This window comes from Nomascus leucogenys, chromosome X (genome assembly GCF_006542625.1).
Source record: "Nomascus leucogenys isolate Asia chromosome X, Asia_NLE_v1, whole genome shotgun sequence".
Taxonomy (NCBI): domain Eukaryota; kingdom Metazoa; phylum Chordata; class Mammalia; order Primates; family Hylobatidae; genus Nomascus; species Nomascus leucogenys.
The window spans coordinates 22,709,813-22,731,047 of NC_044406.1; the positions used below are offsets into that span (position 1 = coordinate 22,709,813).

Below are 21,235 nucleotides of genomic sequence, written 5' to 3' on the forward strand. Positions count from 1 at the left end.
AAATCTCATAGATCTACTTGCATTGTTGTTTCCATTTGCAGCCTACAAGATAACTGAACATTAAGAAAAGTGAGGCCGGGTGTGGTGGCTCATGCCTGTAATCCCAGCACTTCGGGAGGCCGAGGCAGGTGGATCACCTGAGGTCAGGAGTTCGAGACCAGCCTGGCCATCCAACATGGTGAAACCCCGTCTCTACTAAAAATACAAAAATCAACCGGGTGTGGTGGTGGGCGCCTGTAATCCCAGCTACTCGGGAGGCTGAGGCAGGAGAATCGCTTGAACGCAGGAGCCGGAGGTTGCAGTTAGCCAAGATTGTGCCACTGCACTTCAGCCTGAGTGACAGAGCAAGACTCCTTCTCAAAAAAAAAAAAAAAAAAAAACTGAAAGGAACAGAACTGAACTTTGGAATCATGAAGAATGTGATTAGGCTGTTATCAGCCTTTATTAGAATTACGAATGCTCTTGAAACCTAAAAGGAGTTCAACTTGGAAAAAAAAAGTCTAACCAAGCTACTTATATTCTTTTTTTTTTGGAGGGAGAGTCTTGCTCTGTCGCCCAGGCTGGAGTGCAGTGGCACGATCTCAGCTCACTGTAAACTCTGCCTCTCGAGTTCAAGTGATTCTCGTGCCTCAGCCTCCCGAGTAGCTGGGATTGTAGGCGCACACCACCACGCTTGGCTAATTTTTTGTTTTTTTAGTAGAGAGGGGGTTTTGCTATGTTGCCCAGTCTGGTCTCAAACTCCTGAGCTCAGGCAATCCGCCTGCCTTGGTCTTCCAAAGTGGGAGGATTACAGGTGTGAGGTATCACGCTGCTACTTATTTTCTTGAGTATGGATACACAGTACTGTTTATGTAATACTTACATACTTATATGTAAAACACTACATAACATAACATGAAAAAGAGCTCTGGTATAGTATGAAACATGATTCCAAAACATGGTATCAAGTATGATGGATTCATATTAGGTTATTGGAGAAAAGTAAAGTATTTTGAAACACACCTTTACATGTTTATCTTAGCATCTGGAAAGACAGCCGTTATCTTCTTACAACATACTTCTTGGTACCAACTTCGGAGATAAAATTCTAGATTGGCTAGGCCACGGTTCTGACCCAGTATGGAAATTCTTATGCCTTAAGGAACTAAACTTAAAATATAAAGGATTCACAGACTATTTATAAATTTACAAGAATATTTGCTTTGTTCGAATACCTGTTTTAATACAGGAATTTAATATAACATTAATATATTGGAGTCCACCAGCATTTTAGGAAACTTCTTTGAGATTTTGAAACTCCTTTGAAAACTTCTTGAGATTTTGAAAATCAAAGAATTACGTGGAAAAGGGAAGAAAATGCCTTCATTCAACAGGTTTATTGGACCCTTAATGTGTGAGATGTTGTAGGTAGCGTAGATACAGATATGTGCTAAGTAAATACATACATAAGACCATTATCCCTGGAGAGCTTTTGATCTGCTGTGGGAGAGAAAGTTTGTAGTGTGATGCAGAGGTGTGACTAAACTGCCATGGAGATGGGATGGAGTAGCTGACCTTTGAAATCAAGGATGAATTGTAGTTTTACAGGATGAAGGGCACAGGTGGCAGGAAGACATTCCAGGCATATAGTATAGTATATTACAAAACAAAAAAAGTTCTGGCCTTTGCTGATATTGCTGATAATGATGGGAACTTTAGGATACACTTTTATATCTTTGTGTATGTTCTGTTTTATTCCTTAGAATAAATTTGTAGAAATAGAATTGATAGATCAGAGGGTGTACACATTTACAAGTTTGGTTATGCTTGAAGTTTGGTTAAATTCTCTTGGTATTTTGCCTTAATATTCCCTTCAAGTTTATGAGAATGTTCATTTCCCTACACTGGAACCAACACAGAGTATTGTTTTTCTTTTTAGTTTTTGCCAGTCTGATAGGGAAAAATACGTTATCCTCTTTCAATTTTGAATTTATTTTAGGATGATAATCCTTGTATGTGGAATAAGACTTAAGTGAGGGAGAGATTAGTGGCAGTGAACTGTTGAAATGGTTCATATATAAGATGATCTGAAGTACAGTAATTAATAGTAAAGGGGACATAGAGTTAGCTGCATTCAAGAGAGATTAGGAAGAAAAATGGATGAGATTTGATGATAGATAAAAGAGGCTAGGGGTTTGAGGAAGAAAGATAATTCAAGCATGACGCTAAGTGTTCTACCTTGGGAGATTGGATGCCTAGTCATGCCATTACCTGAAAGGAGGAGTAGGTTTGGTGGGGGAAGGTGGGGGAAGGGGGAAGATTTGGGATCTGTTACAGTTTGAGTTGCTTGCTGATGGATGTTTTTTCTAGGCAGTTGAAAATATGACTTTGGTGCTTTCGAGAGAGTTTGTTGCTAGAGGAAGAAATTTAGGACAACAGAATGTAGGCAGTATGGTATATGGAAATGGATGGTAGTCCCCAGAGCACGCTTGTCAAGTAAGAGTGTCAAATATGGCTCCTTTAGGTATTTAAGAAGTAGGCAGAAAAGAGTCCTTGAAAAATCAGGAGGTTTTGGGAAGAGAAGGAGGAGAAAAAGTGTTTCCAACACTGTTAAGGATAGAGTTTCTACAAGTTATCAGCCACTGAGGAGAAAACAGGCTTTTTTGTTTGGCATTTAGGAGGTCATTGGTATCTAAATTAGAGTGGGTTCAGTAAGGCATGGGCTAGTGGAGAGGAGATGGAAGAGATGAGCTGTGATGGATTGAGAAGTTAGTGGAAGTAGAGTTAGGTGAAGCGGTTTGGATAAATTGCCATTTTGGTCAGCAAAGGGACTGAAGAGGTGAGAGTATAGCTTTTGATGGTTGCCTGGATGGCGAAAGTAAGTTGAACATGTTTATAGACTTAAGGGAAAAAAAAATCACTGGACAGAGAGAACCTGAAGATAAAGAAAGGAAGGGCTAGTGGAGCAGGTTCCAGAGAAGGGGAAGGGACTGGGGTCCAGGGCTGCAGGAGATGGCTGTTAGGTAAGTCCTGGAGAGGGAAAGTGAGTCCCCTTCTCTGAGACAGGAAGGCAGTTAAGGATGAGGCCCCTTTCCAGGGACAGAAGGTAAAAGGAGTGTTTGAATGTTGGGAGCTATTTTGTCTGTGAAGCAGGTTCATCTGCACATGTGGAAGGACTGCAGAGGTTGGGTGGAAAGCTGAAGGATAATGGCAAAGGGTTGAAAAGCTTTAGTCTTTTGGGGATGGGCCAGTGTAGGAAGCCAAGAATTTATGAGATAGATTGCTGAACCACATGGAGGGGCCAGCTGAGGTTAGGAGTCTATTTTATTTTATTTTATTTTATTTTATTTTATTTTTGAGATGGAGTCTCACTCTGTTGCCCAGGCTGGAGTGGAATGGCGCCATCTAGGCTTACTGCAGCCTCCGCCTCCCGGGTTCAAGCGATTCTCATGCCTTGGCCTCCCGAGTAGCTGGGATTACAGGCACTCGCCACCATGCCCAGCTAATTTTTGTATTGTTTAGTAGAGACGGGGTTTCAGCATGTTGCCCAGGCTGGTCTTAAACTCCTGACCTCAGGTGATCCCGCCCGCCTTGGCCTCCCAAAGTGCTGGGATTACGGGCGTGAGTTACCACGCCTGGCCAAAAATTTTAAAATGCAGGTTGAGCATCCTTAATCCAAAAATCCAATGTCTGAAATGCTCCAGAATCCAGAACTAAGTACAGACGTGACACCACAAGTGGAAAATTCTACACCTGACACTTGCTTTCTGAGGGTTCAATGTATATAAACTTTATTTCAGGCACAAAATTGTTAAAAAAAAAATTGTATAAAATCACCTTCAGGCTATATGTATAACGTGTATATGAAACACAGATAATTTTTTTTTTTTTTTTTTTTTCTTTTAATTTGAGACAGTCTTGTTCTGTCTCCCAGGCTGGAGTGCAGTGGCTCCACCTCGGCTCACTGCAACCTCCACCCGCTGGGTTCAAGTGATTCTCCTGCCTCAGCCTCCCGAGTAGCTGTGATTATAGGCACGTGCCACCATGCCGAGCTAATTGTTTTGTATTTTTAGTAGAGACGGGGTTTTGCCATGTTGGCCAGGCCAATCTCGATTGAACTCCTGACCTCAAGTGATCCATCCGCCTCAGCCTCCCAAAGTGCTGGGATTACAGGTGTGAGCCACTGCGCCTGGCCGAAACACAGATAAATTTCATGTTTAGACTTGGGTCCCATCCCTAAGATATCTCATTATATATATGCAAATATTGCAAAATCCACGAAAGTGTGAAACACTTCTGGTCCAAGTATTTTGGATAAGGGTTACTCAACCCTTACAACTGCCAGATTTTCTATTAACAAGACTGGGCAACCCAGGACCAAGGCTAGAGAAAGCAGAGAGTTGAGTTCATCCCAGTTTGTGAGGGGAAGAGGGCCTGGTGAAATACTGAAGAGGAGAAAGCACTCTCGCTTCTCCTTGACTTCTCTCTGCACTTTTTGCCCTTTCTGTCTTCCTCAGCTTTTTTGCTAAGGAGTAAAATGCATGGTATTGGTTTGCCCTGTAACTGCACACTATCTCTTGCCTTTACTTTCTCCTCTTTTAGGAAGTTCAGCCCTCCAAGGAAGTCATTGAAAAAAACCCAGAAGTTGCTTTAGTAACAATTGACTCAGCATATCAGATTCTTGTATTACAGAATCTGTAATACAAGACATGTAAAATTTTACAGACTTGTAAAAAAATTTTCATTAAAAATTTTATTTATAGTCATCTTTAGACCCTGGGTTTCTTCTAATTTATATAGATTTTAATGTTCCTGAAAAAGTAAATATGGATTAACATTAAATGGCTATCAGTGTATTTTATATATTTTAATATATGTTTTATGTGTGTGTATATATTTTGGTAATATTTCTTTCCTTTTAAAATAAAACATCCAAACTCAAATAATGCAGAGACACATTTAAACAAATACATACACACATGAGCATTTGCATGCACACATGTGCTATTCCCCTATTTCACTATAATGAAATGGTTGTTTTTAAATTGGGTTTAGAGATGGTGGCCTTTAGTAGTATCTTTTGTCTTCTCTATTATTATTATTTTTTTTGAGATGAAGTCTCGCTCCCTTACCCATGCTGGAGTGCAGTGGTGCCATCGCGGCTCACTACCACCTCTGCCTCCTGTGCTCAAGCAATCTTTCCACCTTAGCCTCTCGGGTAGCTGGGATGACAGGCATGCGCCACCACACCCGCCTAATTTTTATATTTTTTGTAGAGAGGGGGTTTTGCCATGTTGCCCAGGCTGGTCTTGAACCAGCCTGGGCTCAAGCAATTCGCCCACTTCAGCCTCCCCAAATTCTTCAATTCAGGTGTGAGCCACCTTGCCCGGCCTCTACAGCCACTTTTGCACTCTTATTTCCCTCTACTTCATCATCCCCTTTCCCTTCAAAGTAATGATTATATTTTAAAATTTACTACTGGCTTTGGGATCAAAGCAGTTGAACACTTCAGAATTAACTAACATTTCTCTTGGCTGTGCCTCCCAGCAAAGATACTTAATGAGGCATTTTATTTTAATTAATTTATTTTTGAGACAGTCTTGCTCTGTCGCCCAGGCTGGTGTCCAGTGGCATGATCTTGGTTCACTGCAGCCTCCACCTCCTGGGTTTAAGTGATTCTCCTGCCTCAGCCTCCTGAGTAGCTGTGACTACAGGCATGTGCCACCACACCTGACTAATTTTTGTATTTTTAGTAGAGACAGGGTTTCGTCATGTTGGCCAGGCTGGTCTCAAACTCTGGCCTCAAGCGATCTGCTCACCTCGGCCTCCCAAAGTGCTAGGATTACAGGCGTGAGCCACCGTGTCCGGCCTTAATGATGCATTTTGACTTAAAACCTATATTGAGGTCGGGCACAATGGCTTATGCCTGTAATCGCAGCACTTTGGGAAGCCGAGATGGGGGAGGGTCTCTTGAGCCTACGAGTTCTGAGGTTACAGTGACCCTTGATTGCGCCACTGTACTCCAGCCTGGGCGACAGAATGAGAGCCTGTTTCTTAAAAAAAAAAAAAAACCCTCCCAAAACCCCCCTAAAACACCTATATTGATTTCAGAAGTTAAGGATTAACAAAGGTTTTGTCGTAAGTATATAGAGGAACTATGGGCTGATTTGATCCATGATAGAGAATGTGGAGATACCATTATTGGTAGTCAACTTTAATGCTTTTCATATTATGATGAGAGATGGTAGTATCTCTGAATTCTTATATTAAACATTGTCTTTAGGTCAGAAATGTGGCCAGATGTCCGAGTACTCTCTTTTCTTTAAAAGTTTCAGTAAGTTACTGGATCTGAGTGTCTAATAAACAGCTTTTATAATGTCTTTAGTATCTATCTTGGCAGGTTTCTTCCCTCTGCAGGTCTCATTTAAAATGATGATGGGCCAGGTAAGGTGGCTAACACCTGTAATCCCAGCATTTTGGGAGGCTGAGGTGGGAGGATCTCGAGGGTAAGGAGTTCGAGACCAGCCTGGGCAACATGGCGAGACCCCATCTCTACTCCCCACAACCCCCCAAAAAAAGATTAGCTGGTGTAGGCGTGTGCCTGTGGTCCCAGCTGCTCAGGAGGCAGAGGCAGGAGGATCCCTTGAGCACAAGAGTTCGAGGTTGCAGTGAGCTGTAATCATACCATTGCACTTCAGCTCGGATGACAGAATGAGACCCCATCTCTAAAAAAAAACCAAAAACCAAAAAACCACACAAAACAACAATAAATGATGATGAAGCAGTCCTCATTCTTTATAATATCATGGTTGTGTATATAGACACACATGTTCATTGTCATGGTATTTAGCTACCTTTGAGGTCAGGATGACTGACTTCTTTAGTCTTTGCAATCTAGATTTTATGATTGGCTTCTAAGTTAATTATATGTTTCTTGAGGACAGGAACTATTTACTGCATCTTTGCTGCTTATGTATCTTCCCCATCACACCATATGTATATTAGGTATGAAATAAATATTTGTTGAATAAATGAATATATTAATGTTATAGCTGAAAGTCTGTGTACATCATGCCTCATCCAAGGCATTAACGATACATTTCTTCCCTACCAGTAGCTATTGTCTCTTGATAAAAATAGGTAATAGTAAATCTTCAGTAAATGATATCTATGTGCCGGAATTGAAAATAGTTTTTGAGATGAGATCTCACCGTGTTGCCCAGGCATACATACATGCCTGGCATACATACCTACATACCTACATGCCTGTAGATGGGGCTATCTGCAGGTCTGATCATAGTGCACTGCAGCCTCGAATAATAGCTTCTCCAGGGTCACACCCAGCAGCATTAGGGTGAGGCTTTGAAACCAGTTATGTTTTATTCCAAAGTGTCCACTCTTAATTCTCTTATTGGCCCCCCCTTTCTCTGTGTCTCTCTCTGTGTATGTATGTTTGTATGTATGTGTGTATAATTTAATACTACAAAGCAGTAGAGTTCATGATAAATAGTGCTTATTGGTAGATGGGGGAGGCAAATAGAATTCCAAAGATAACTACAATTTACAATAATAATGAATACCAAATTTCAACAATGTTAAAAAATAATTTGTTGGGAGGGGTTAAGCATTTTTTTTATTTAATTCATTCTAGCAGAAGCCCAGACAGCTTCCAAACCCCATCCTGTTGTTTTTCTAACTGAAAAGTATTAATTTTTTTCAAATTTATGTTTACATGAGAAAAAGGAATCATATATAAGCTATTACTTTTACTCTTGCCAGTGTTGATTTTTCTTTTGCCTTCATTCATTCAGAAAACATTTATTGATCAGCCATAATGAGCTGCGAACCTCACTAGGGGTTGGAGATAAACAGTAAAATCCCTGGCTTTTTAAGTTCACAGTCTGGGAGGGAAGAGAAACAGAAACAGGCAATTACAGTTGAGTGTAGGAAGGTATATAAATAGATATACAAAGTACTTTAGAAGCACTAAGAAAATGGGGCCAGGCGCGGTGACTCACGCCTGTAATCCCAGCACTTTGGGAGGCTGAGGCAGGCGGATCACGAGGTCAGGAGTTCGAGACCAGCCTGACCAACATGGTGAAACCCTGTCTCTACTAAAAATAGAAAAATTAGCTGGTCATGGTGGTGCGCACCTGTAAGCCCAGCTACTCAGGCAGCTGAGTCAGGAGAATCGCTCGAATCTGGGAGGCAGAGGTTGCAGTGAACTGAGATCACGCCACTGCACTCTAGCCACTGCACGCTGGTGACAGAGTGAGACTGTCTCAAAAAAAAAAAATTTTTTTTTTGGTACGCTTGAGGGAGATGAATGCTACAAAAGAGTTATAAACTGAAGTTCTGTGGAAGCTCACTTGAAGATATTGACCAAGTTTATTTCATCTCCTATTCATTTTCCTCCCTCCTGTATTTTAAGCAAATTCCACATAACATTTTTTTCATAAGTATTTCAGTATTTGCTTCTCAAAGACAAGGATTAAAAAAAAGTTTTCAAAGCTTTAAAAAATAATTTGAGATGAACTCAATCTGAAGGGTGTATAAAATAAAATGTTCATTAGGTGGCTGAGGAGGGAAGAAAGGCAGATGTGAGAGATCGTTGAATGTTCAGAGACCTATTCTTTGGGTGCTAATAATGTCTGGTGAGGAGGATGGAGAAAGTGGTGAGAAAGAAGATTGGCAAATAGGGCCCAAAACATAAAGGCTCTTGAACATAGACGCCTGCTTTACTTTTTTGGACGTGAGAAGCTGTTAAAGGATTTTAGGCAGATTAATAATAACATGTTTAGATTTATAGTTTAGAAAGATAATGGCAGTGTTCAGGGCAGGCGCAAGTTAAGAGCGAATTCAGAAACAAAAAGTACATTTCGGAAGGTTATTGTGGTAGTTTAGGTAAGAAACAGATGATAATAGTTCGAAATAAGCTTGTGTTTTGTTTTTTTGAGATGGAGTGTCGCTCTGTCACCCAGGCTGGAGTGCAGTGGTGTGATCTCTGCTCACTTCAAGCTCTGCCTCCTGGGTTCAAGCAATTCTTCTGCCTCAGCCTCCCGAGTAGCTGGGACTACAGGCGTGTGCCACCACACCCGACTAATTTTTTGTATTTTTAGTAGAGACAGGGTTTCGCTGTGTTAACCAGGATGGTCTCGATCTTCTGACCTCGTGATCCGCCTGCCTCGGCCTCCCAAAGTGCTAGGATCACAGGCGTGAGCCACTGCACCTGGCCTGAAATAAGGTTTTATCAGTAGAATTTAGCAGAAACTGATTCATGACATATGTAGGAAGTAGAATTTGGATTAAATCTAGGATTGAGGAAGAGGGGAGGGTTTGCAGCTCATTTCTTGGTTTCCAGCTTATGCAGCTGGGCACATGGCAAAACTGTTACTAGAAGAGGAGCAGATGGACATGCTAAAGATTTATTTACAGGGTTGCTGCATACCACTACAATGTAAAGGGACTCCTGCAAATGTGTAATGAGGTGGCCCTGGTTTGTCCTGTCCATCTAGTTTAGGTATTTTGACCAATCATTCTAATATTAGCTCCTAATTAAGCATGACTTTGGTCATAGTAGACATCCAATAAAACGTGGTTCAGGGAGCGAATAAATACATAAAGTCCAAACCCTTATGTTTAATGTATAAACCCTGAGAGTCAACACAATCTGATAGTTTATTGATTGATTCTAGGGACTGTTAGCACAGAAGAGATAGTAAAATATTTACTCTTTCATTCCATGGGCTAATTATTGGCTAGGTATGTATTTTACCATTATTTTTATGTATGTACCCTACCAGTTTTTTTAAACCAGGGAGCCAATAAATATATAAAGTCCAAACTCCTATTTTAATGTATAAACTCTGAGGGTCAACACAACCTAATAGTTTATTGATTGATTCTAGGGATTATTAGCACAGAAGAGATAGTAAAATATTTACTCCTTTGTTCCATGGGTTAATTATTGGCTAGGTATGTATTTTATTATTTTTATGTATGTACCCTACCAATTTTTTTTTTTTTTTTGAGACGGAATCTTTTTTTTTTTTTTTTTTTTTTTTTTGAGACGGAGTCTTGCTCTGTTGCCCAGGCTGGAGTGCAGTGGCGCAATCTCGGCTCACTGCAAGCTCCACCTCCCGGGTTCACGCCATTCTCCTGCCTCAGCCTCTCCGAGTAGCTGGGACTACAGGCTCCCGCCACCACGCCCAGCTAATTTTTTTGTATTTTTAGTAGAGACGGGGTTTCACCGTGGTCTCGATCTCCTGACCTCGTGATCCGCCCACCTCGGCCTCCCAAAGTGCTGGGATTACAAGCGTGAGCCACCGCGCCCGGCCGTACCCTACCAATTTTTAAAAAACCATTTGATAAAACACAGGAAAAAGTTTGGAATTTGAAAAATATATATCTACATGGGAATATTTCTGAAATGTGAGAAAAGTGTTATTTACTGAACTAAGGATATGTTGGAGAAAGTGTATTGAAGATTTTTAAAATTTATTTCATTTTTTAATTAATTTTTTTAGTTGCCCAATAAAAATGGTATATATTTATGGTACACAACATGATGTTTTGAAATATGTATGTGTTGTGGAATGGCTAAGTGAAGCTAATTAACGTATATTACCTCACATTCTTATTTTTTTGTGGTGAGAACACTTAAAATCTGTTCTTAGTGATTTTCAAGTATACAGTACATTGTTATTAACTGTAGTCATCTCAAGCATGTTTTTAAAGCTTTTTCAGATAAAATTCGAAAAGTGGTTATTTTAATCCATCTAAAATTGTATCTTTACTGTAAACACTGAAATTTATTTAGAAATCAACACTACAATTAATGACTTAAGAATTTTCAGTATAATGTTCAATCTAGGTGTTGGCTAGCTTTATAACAAGAATAAAGCACTCAAATAAGGCAAAGATGTTTTAGTTTCTCCCTTCCCCTGCCAAAAACAAGGGTGGGAAAAGGTCTCTATTTTGAAAGCATTACAAGCAATTGGAGCTTCAGACTGGCCTTGTGGTTAATATTTACTGTTTATCTACTGAAACCTAGACAAAAATGTCACCTTGCCCTTTGAACAGATATATGATTACTTTGTGAGGTAATGGGTTTGGGGAGGGAAGAGAAAAGGAGAGAGGGAGAGAGAGAACATACCTCTCCTTGCCTATCTTAGAGAAGCAACATCTGGTATATGGAAACTCAGCTTGCAGCTGAGTCAGACAGCCTTGGATTTGGATACCAGCTCTGCTACTCATTAGCTGAATGAATTCGGGCAAGTTAACCTTTTTGTTCTAGCTTCCTTATTTGTGAAATGGCAGTAATACTGCTTGACTTCCAGGGTGGTTGTGAGAATGAGAGATCCTGTCAGTCACTGCTAGCCATTGCTGTCGTTATCATCCAGAGGCTTTCAGTCAGTGGCATCCATTGGGCTAGCAAGGCTCAATCTCGACTAGCTTCATTATGACCTTTCTGTTGTCCCATCAGGGAATTCTTCTTGGGTAAGGGCAGGTACAGGGTGGGATTGTTAACAGTTATTCCTTTCTTTTCCTCCTGAATGTATAAAGAAATCAGTTATTGTTTTACTAGTTTTAGACCTATTCAACTATTTTTCATTACTTAGGTCTCTGACACCAGGCTACAGATCACTCTAACTTAGGACAGGGACCTGAATGGCACTGTTCCTTTAATTCCTCATCTACGGAATGAGGCTAATTTCACTAAACCTTTGAACCACTCTAGGAATGTTTCAAGAATTAAAGGAGATCAGATCATACCCAATTCTTTCAAGTCTCTTATAGGCTATATAATAAAAATAAGGTGGAATTTTAACCCCACAAAGAGGGTTCCTGAGGAGGAAGTTAAGAGAGGAAGGTCTAAGAGTGAAATTTAAATGTATTTATCTACTAAAGCATTTGCCTTCTTGACAGAATACTTCCTGCAAGTTACTCAGTCTTTTAGGTGCTCTGTTTTCACATATGTCAAGTAGAGACAAAACATCTAAGTTCTGGGGTTGTCGTCATTGATTTCGTAATAAAATACAGGGAAACTACTTACCATAGTGCCTGGGACATAATAGTTGCTCAGATATCCTTTTAGGAGGAAATACCCATCTTTGATATCTTCATTGGATTTTTTTTTTTTTTTTTTTTTTTTTGAGATGGAGTCTTGCTCTGTGCCCCCAGGCTGGAGTGCAGTGGTGTGATCTTGACTCACTGCAACCTCCATCTCCTGGGTACAAGCGATTCTCCTTCCTCAGCCTCCCGAGTAGCTGGGATTACAGGTGTGCGCCACCACACCCAACTAATTTTTGTATTTTTAATAGAGATGGGGGTTTGCCATGTTGGCCAGGCTGGCCTCAAACTCCCGATCTCAGGTGATCCGCCCGTCTTGGCCTCCCAGAGTGCTGGGATTACAGGCGTGAGCCACTGAGCCCGGCCTTCATTGAGTATTAAATAGCCATCCACACAGGGACCCTGAGGATGTTGAATAATATCAAGTCTATCCTACAGTTTTTCTTTTGATTGGATTTTGGGGTTAGAGGTTTAAAAAACATTCTGGTAATTAGGTAGTAAGACTATTAGACTTGCCATAGTAAGTTAGAATAGGCTCATTGTTCACAGAACCTAATTTTATCTTAGCAATAGTGAGGTGTATGGTAAGGAAAGGCCTGGTTTCCCTCCTTGACATCAGTCCCAAGATCACAGGTGTGAATCTTGTTAAAACTTTAGAAAAGGTTTGTGTATTCATACTGCCCCTTGAGGTAACTTACTTAGGAAGTAAAATCATCTTTATTTTTCTCTCAGATTAGTCTGTTTAAAGATTTATCAGGTGTCTGGGAGGCTGGGATTTAGTGAATGAATTTGTGTCTACCTTGTGAGTATTGGCCATAGGTTTATCGACTTCAAGTTTAATTAGAGTTTGAGACTGATTGTGTCCTCATGGCATAGATTTTCCCTCTTGTTTGTGCCTCCTAGATAATTTCAGTTGTTTTCAAGACGAGCACAAGATCTTTTCAATCTTTATTGAAATGTGGCAATCAGAGTTGCAGTGTTAAGATTTTGAGGCCTGGCACAATGGCTCGTACCTGTAATCCCAGTGTTTTTGGAGGCTGAGGCGGGAGGATCACTTGAGCCCAGGAGTTCAAACTAGACTTGACAACATCGGGAGACCCCATCTCTAGAAACAATTAAAAAAAGAAAACAGCTGGGTGTGGTGGCGCATGCCTAGGAGGCTGAGGTGGAAGGGTTGCTTGAGCCCAGAAGGTCAGGGCCATAGTGAGCCATGATTGTGCACTGCATTCCAGCCTGGGTGACAGAGCAAGACCCTGCCTCAAAAAAAAAAAAAAAAAAAAAAAAAAAAAATTTGAGCTTATTTTAATGACGTTTAATGACTTCTCTTTTCTGGGTTTAAGAGATCATTTCTTATCTTTCAGGTCTTGTTTCTTTTATACTTCCAAAGGCTTAGTACTTCCATGTTACGCCCTTTTACTGTCATTAGCAGACACTAGTATATTGGTTTAAAGATGTAAAACCAGATGGGCCATTGAAAACATGTTCACACAAAAACTTCTGCACATTCGTAGCAGTATTATTCACATTAGCCAAAAAGTGATGACAACTTTGATGTTCATCAGCTGATGAATGGATAACTGAAATGTGGTATATCCATACAATGGGATATCATTCAGTCATAAAAAGGAATTAAGTTTTGTTGAATGCTGCAATATGGATGAACCTTGAAAGTGTTATGCTTAGTGAAAGAAGTCAGGCGAAAAAGGCCACATGTTGTATGATTCCATCTATGTGAAATGTCTAGAAGAGGCAGATCCATAGAGAAAGTAGATGAGTGGTTTCCAGGAGATTGGGGGAAGAATGAGTTGGGCCTGACTGCTAATGGGTGTGGTGTTTCTTTATGGGGAATTAGAAGGGTGCTGATGGTTGCACCACAGTGAATGTACTAAAAATCACTTAATTGTACACTTTAAAATGGATTTTGTTATGTAAACTGTGTCTCAATAATGATAAAATCCAAAAGGGCCAAGCAACAATCCCCTAGAGCCTTTATTATTAGCTTTTCTATTTACTAAAGGCCCCAAATTAGCTTTTCCTCTTTAAGCAATTACTTTTTTCAATAAAATATCTTCAGGTATCATGAGGGATGTTTAAAAAAGGAGAGGTGATAGTTGTGGAATTGTGGTAAAAGCTTTTAATTTAGTTTTTAAAATTATTTTTTAATTATAAAACACACATACAATTTACCATCTTAACAATTTTTTAAGTATACAGTTCAGTGGCATTAAGTGCATTTACACTGTTGAGCAACCATCAGTATCATCCATCTCCAGAACTCTTTTCATCTTGCAAAACAAACTCTATATCCATTAAACACTAACTCTCCAATCCCCTCCTCGCAGCCCCTGGCAGCCACCCTTCTACTTTCTGTCTCTTAGAAATTCGACTACCCTGGCTACCTCTTATAAGTGGGATCATACAGTATTTTTCCTTTTGTGGCTGGCTTATTTCACCTAGCATGATTTTTCAAGATTTATTCATGTTGTAGCTTGTGTGAGAATTTCCTTCCTTTTTAAGGCTAAATAGGATTCCATTGTATGGATAGACCATATTGTGTTTATCCAGTGAAAAACTATTTTAAAGCAGTAATCCTTTGCCTTACCTACCCTTTGTTCTTCCTGTCTCATCCCCCCCAAAGCAACTGTAGCAGGTCCTGGAATAACATGTTATTTCCTTATAATGTTGATGAGAAAGAAAATCGACTTTCTGCTGGGGCCACTGTCCCTGTGGCGTTTGCACATTCTCCTCATGTCTGTGTGGGTTTCCTCCCACATCCTAAAGCTGTGCACATTAGGTTAGTTGGCATGTCTACACTGTCCCAATGTAAGTGAGCATGCCCTGTGATGGTTCCTGCCTGGTACCCTGAGCTGCTGGAGAGGCTCCTACACCCACGACCCTGATCTAGAATCATTGGGCAAATAATTATCTTGTTTTTACTAATCTTTCTTAAATATATGTGGAGAATGGCGTGAACCCGGGAGGCGGAGCTTGCAGTGAGCCGAGATTGTGCCACTGCACTCCAGCCTGGGCAACAGAGTGAGACTCCGTCTCAAAAAAAAAAAAAAAAAAAAAAAAAAAAAAAAATATATATATATATATATATATATATATATATATATATGTATGTATAGCCCACATTTATTTCCATGTTTAATGCTACAAGTGTTTTAGACTATATTTAGATGTTTGGTGATGTTTTTGTGACCAGAAATATGCCATAGGAACTTAACTCTTGTTTATATCAATTAGCCTACAGTAAAAATTTTTTTTTTTTTTTGAGGCAGAGTCTCACCCTGTCACCCAGGCTGGAGTGCAGTGTCGCTATCTCCGCTTACTGCAACCTACACCTCCCTAGTTCAAGCAAATCTCCTGCCTCAGCGCCCCAAGTAGCTGGGACTACATGCGTGCACCACCCTGCCCGGCTAATTTTTGTATTTTTAGTAGAGATGGGGTTTCACCATGTTGGCGAGGCTGATCTTGAACTCCTGACCTCAAGTGATCCTCCCACATTGGCCTCCCAAAGTGCTGGGATTACAGGCGTGAACCACTGCACCTGGCCAAAAAATTGCTTTTGTTATATACTACGTTGTTTGGCTGAAAGTCACAATTTCCGAGAACCTACCAATGACATTACGTAAGGACTTATACTGTACTTCTCTTTCAGCTATTTCTAATGGTACTTTTATCTATAGGATTTAAAATAATACGCTTTCTTGATTTTTTTTGAGACGGAGTCTCACTCTGTACCCAGGCTGGAGTGCAGTGGCGTGATCTCAGCTCACTGAACCTCCACCTCCCAGGTTCAAGCAATTCTCCCTGCCTCAGTCTCCTGAGTACCTGGGATTACAGGTGCCCGCCCGCCACTGTGCCAAATTTTTTTTTTTTTTTTGAGACGGAGTCTCGCTCTGTTGCCCAGGCTGGAGTGCAGTGGCGCGATCTCGGCTCACTGCAAGCTCCGCCTCCCGGGTTCACACCATTCTCCTGCCTCAGCCTCCTGAGTAACTGGGACTACAGACGCCCGCCACCACACCTGGCTAATTTTTTTTGTATTTTTAATAGAGATGGGGTTTCACCATGTTAGCCAGGATGGTCTTGATCTCCTGACCTCGTGATCCACCCGCCTCGGCTTCCCAAAGTGCTGGGATTATAGGTGTGAGCCACCACGCCCGGCGTGCCCGGCTAATTTTTGTAGTTTTAGTACAGACGTTTCACAATGTTTTGCCATGTTGGCCAGGCTGGTCTCTTGTGATCTGCCCACCTTGGCCTCCCAAAGTGTTGGGATTACAGGCGTGAGCCACCACACCCAGTCACTTTCTTGATTTTTATTACTTCTGTTTTATATGTTCTTTCTTCACGTCCTGCTGTGATAGCTGACAATTTTGCTCACTTTTGTTCTCACCTCCCTTTCCCATAACTTTTCATGATAAGTGTGTTAAAATTTTTGGTTCTTTTGCCTTTCAAAATTTAAGTAATACATTAACATCTTTATTTCTTGTTCCATCAAATGTGGACAGTATGTTTTGACTCCCGCTTTTTAAGATGAGGATATCAGTGCCTTTGCCCTCCACTTTCCTTGAGCTGTTCAGCTTACCTTCCAGTCTGTTTACTTTGTATTGTTGAGGCTGATCCATCTAAGTTTATTTTTTTTGAGATGGAGTTTTGCTCTTGTTACCCAGGTTGGAGTACAGTGGCATGACCTCAGCTTACCACAACCTCTGCCTCCCGGGTTCAGGCGATTCTCCTGCCTCACTCTCCTGAGTAGCTGGGATTACAGGAATGCGCCAACACGCCCGGCTAATTTTTCTGTTTTTAGTAGAGACGGGTTTTCTCCATGTTGGTCAGGCTGGTCTTGAACTCCTGACCTCAGGTGATCTGCATTCCTTGGCCTCCCAAAGTGTTGGGATTACAGGCATGAGCCACTGCGCCCAGCCAATCCATGTATGTTCTGTAACCATTAGCCTTCCAATAAAGTAGAAAATCAGTACTCAGTGCTTACATTATTTTGATTGTGAAAATATCATTTGCAGCATAACCATTGATCACTTTGATTACATTTTTGCATACAGCTTTTTTCCCCTAGAAATTTTAATTGTCTACTTTCCCCCTTGTATTACTTTTTTTTTTTTTTTTGGGAGACAGGATCTTGCTCTGTTGCCCAGGCTAGAGTGCGGTGGTGTGATTATGGCTCACTGCTGCAACCTTGGACTCCTGGGCTCAAACAAACAGTCCTCCTGCCTCAGCCTCCTGTGGAGCTGGGACTGCAGGCATGTGCTACCACACCCAGCTAATTTATTTTATTTTATTTTTTTGAGACGGAGTCTCGCTCTGTTGCCCAGGCTGGAGTGCAGTGGCGCAATCTCGGCTCACTGCAAGCTCTGCCTCCCGGGTTCACGCCATTCTCCTGCCTCAGCCTCCCGAGTAGCTGGGACTACAGCCGCCCGCCACCACACCCGGCTAATTTGTTGTATTTTTAGTAGAGACGGGGTTTCACCGTTTTAGCCAGGATGGTCTCGATCTCCTGACCTCGTGATCCACGTGCCTCAGCCTCCCAAAGTGCTGGGATTACAGGCGTGAGCCACCGCGCCCGGCCCCCAGCTAATTTATTTTATTTGTAGAGATGGGGTCTCACTATGTTGTCCAGGCTGGTCTCAAACTTCTCACTTAAGTGATCCTCCCACCTTGGCCTCCCGAAGTGTTGGGATTACAGGTGTGAGCCACCACGTTTGGCTGTAGGTTTTCTTGTTTGTTTATGCATTGTATTTTCATGCATGGGAGCCCTTTAAATTGGGAGATTTCCTTTAACAGTAGCCACTAGCCACATATTTGGCTAAATAAAGTTGTTAAAATGAATTAAACATACAGTTCCTGCATTGCACCAGTCACATTTCAAGTACTCAATAGCTACATGTGGCTAGTGCAGAGCATTTCCTTCATCAAAGAAAGTTCTGTTGGTTAGCACTGATCTGCAGGCTCAGTGAAATTGCAAACAATATGATGTCTTTTTAAAAACTTGAGACAGGCCAGGTGTGGTGGCTTGTACCTGTAATCCCAGCACTGTAGGAAATGGAAGTGGAAGGATTGCTTGAGGCCAGGAGTTCGAGGCCAGCCTGGGCAACACAGTGAGATCCCATCTCTACCAAAACAAAAACAAACATTTATTATATATTACAAGGCAATAGGGGCAGTTAGAGTAGAAATTGGTAAAATTCAGAAAGAAGCTGAAGAGAAAAAAATATGATCAAGGTAAAAGCCACCATAGAAGCAACAATAAGAAAAAAAAAATGTATCTTAGCATATAGCCAGGGACAGAGGGATTGGGCTTTAGGAAATCACAAAATGAAATTGTAAGAAAATAAAATTGTGAAAATGCTTATGGAGAAGAAGGATAGATATGGAGAAAGATAAAGGATACAAACACACATAAGTGAAATTCCAGAAGAGAACAACTAATGAACTAGAAAAATACTTATAATGGGAGATTTTTTTCCTGAAATAAAGATTAGGATCTTTCTTGTTCCCAGAAATTGTCAAAATGGTAAAAACAACCAAATCATAATCATACTGTTATTTAGTGAACTTTAAGGATCAAGAATTACAGGGACATCCACACAGAAATGCTCAATGCTAGGAGACAGTGGAACAATGTCTGCAAAGTTCTGAGGAAATTGTAACCTAACAGTTTTATACTCAGCCAATTCATTCTTCAAGTAAAGGCCATGGACCACCATTTTCAAGTATTCAGGAATTCAGGGACTGTAGTACCTATTGGCCTTTCTTGACAGGGATGGGGGAACTATTTGGTATTGAATCTAGCAGATGATAAAGGATCAATAGAAAGAACCCTAGAATGGAGAAACTGATTTAAAAAAACTAGAAATGAGCACTGAATTCATTTAATAGCAAACTAGCTATAAAATATTTGGGGGAGCAGAGAAGTCGAAATGTTAACTTCCACATCTTTCACGGTAAAGTGACAGTAGATGCTGGCTCTAAAACTTATTTGTGTATTATAGGCAAAATATGGATGCTTTTCTAATATTTTTTCTTTTATTTATTTTTTGAAGTGGGGTCTCGCTTTGTTGCCCAGGCTAGAGTGCAGTGGCACGATCATGACTCACTGCAGCCTTGACCTCCTGGGCTGAAGTGATCCTCCTACCTCAGCCTCCCGAGCAGTTGGGACCACAGCCCCATACCACCATGCCCAGCTAATTTAAAAATTTTTTTAGAGATGGTCTCACTGTGTTGCCCAGGCTGAAGCAATCCTCCCACCTTGGCCTCCCAAGTGTTGTAATTATAGGCATGAGCCACTGCACCTGGCTTTTTTTTTTTTTTTTTAGAGGGTTAAGAACTAATATCTTAATGACCAAACATTTACTTGAAGATTAGCATTCATATATTTAACGAATGAATGTTGCGTGCTTACTGTATATGCTGAGCAGTGTTGTAGGCACGTGGGATACATTAGTGAACAAAACACAGGGAAGTTTCTTTCCCTCATAGACATTACATTCTAGCAGAGGTACACAGACATAGGTGAGTGATACAGCATATTAAAAGGTGATACGTACTTAGGGAGGTAAAAAGCAGTATAAGGAGGATTTGGGTTACAAGTACGGTCAGGGTTTTGCTGAGAAGGTAACATTTGAGCAGAGACTTACTTTTGAGATATCTGATAGACATCAAAGAGGAAATACATATACAAATCTGAGTTATGGAGACAGGTCTAGAGTGGAGATGTAAATTTGGGAGTTGTTGGTATATAGATGAAATTTAAGCCATCAGACAGAAAGAGATAACCAAAGGAGTGATTGTAGACAAACTAAGACTAAGGACTAAGCCCTGGGGTTTGCAGCATTAGGCGGTAAGAGGAGGCTCCAGCAAGAGTGAGGAGGCATGGTCATGGTCAGTGAGGTGAGAGGAAACCAAGAGGTTGGGTCAGGGGAGCCAAGTGAGGAAAGTGAATCACAGAGAGTGAGCATCTGTCAGATGCTGCTGCTGCAAGTCACATGAGGGCTGAGAATTGGTCACAAGTGACCTTGATGAACAGTTTTGGTGAAGTTATGGGCAAAGAATGACCTGATTGAAGTGAACTTTTCTTTTTTTTTTTTTGGAGGCAGGGTCTCACTGTCTCCCAGGCCAAAGTGCAGTGGTGCAATCACAGCTCACTGCAGCCTCGACCTCCCAGGTTGAGGTTGTCCTCCCACCTCAGCTTCCTGGGTAGCTGGGACTACAGGTGCACACGACCATGCCTGGCTAATTTAATTTTTTGTAGAGATGAGGGTCTCACTGTGTTGCCCAGGCTGGTCTCTAACTCCTGGGCTTAAGCAATTCTCCTGCCTTGGCCTCCCAAAGAACTGGGATTATAGGTGTGCACTGCTGCACCCAACCTTGAAGTGACTTTAAAGGATGAAATGAGGCTAATTTGAGAAATGGAGGTGGTGAAGAAATGGGATCAAGCGTTTTTGCTTAGCCCGGCATGGTGGCTCACGCCTGTAATCCCAGCATTTTGGGAGGCTGAGGTGGGTGGATCACCTGAACTAAGGAGTTCAAGACCAGCCTGACCAACATGGTGAAACCCCATCTCTATTAAAAATACAAAATTAGCCAGGTGTGGTGGTGCACGCCTATAATCCCAGCTACTTGGGAGGCTGAGGCAGGAGAATCACTTGAACCCGGAAGGCAAAGGTTGCAGTGAGCCGAGATCACACCATTGCACTCCAGCCTGGGCAACAAGAGTGAAACTCCGTCTCAAAAAAAAAAAAAAAAAAAAGTTTTTGCTTGTTTTAAGCAGGGGAGAAAGAATGGCTTGTTTGTATCCTAATGAGAATGATCCAGTAGAGGATGCAGGGAAAGAGAGGGGTGAGGTGCTCAAGCAGTGAAGAAGGGGCTTCAAAAAGAGGGGATGGGCATTAGGTAGGAACACAGTGGTTTGTGGGAACAGGCTGAAGACAGCGTTTGTGGGCTTAGTTGCTGGTAGATGGATTAGATGTGATAGCGAATCTTCTCTTCTGATTGAGTTCTAGGTGAAGTAAGAAGTAAGAGTGATGATGGGGAGGTGGTATTAGAGATTTGAGGGGAGACAAGAATAGGGAAAGAGAACAGAAAGTAGCAGAAATGGCTCACTGCAGGTTCCGGGTTATGAATTTAAAGTGAAACCATCTGCCGGGTGTGTGTTTGTGTTTCT

The 21,235-nt window shown here is 41.3% G+C and overlaps 1 protein-coding gene across 4 annotated transcripts in view; it reads left to right on the plus strand.

The window, feature by feature from the left end:
• Window positions 1-21,235, plus strand: part of ZFX (zinc finger protein X-linked) — a 68,997-nt gene that overhangs the window by 32,095 nt on the left and 15,667 nt on the right. The window lies entirely within an intron of this gene.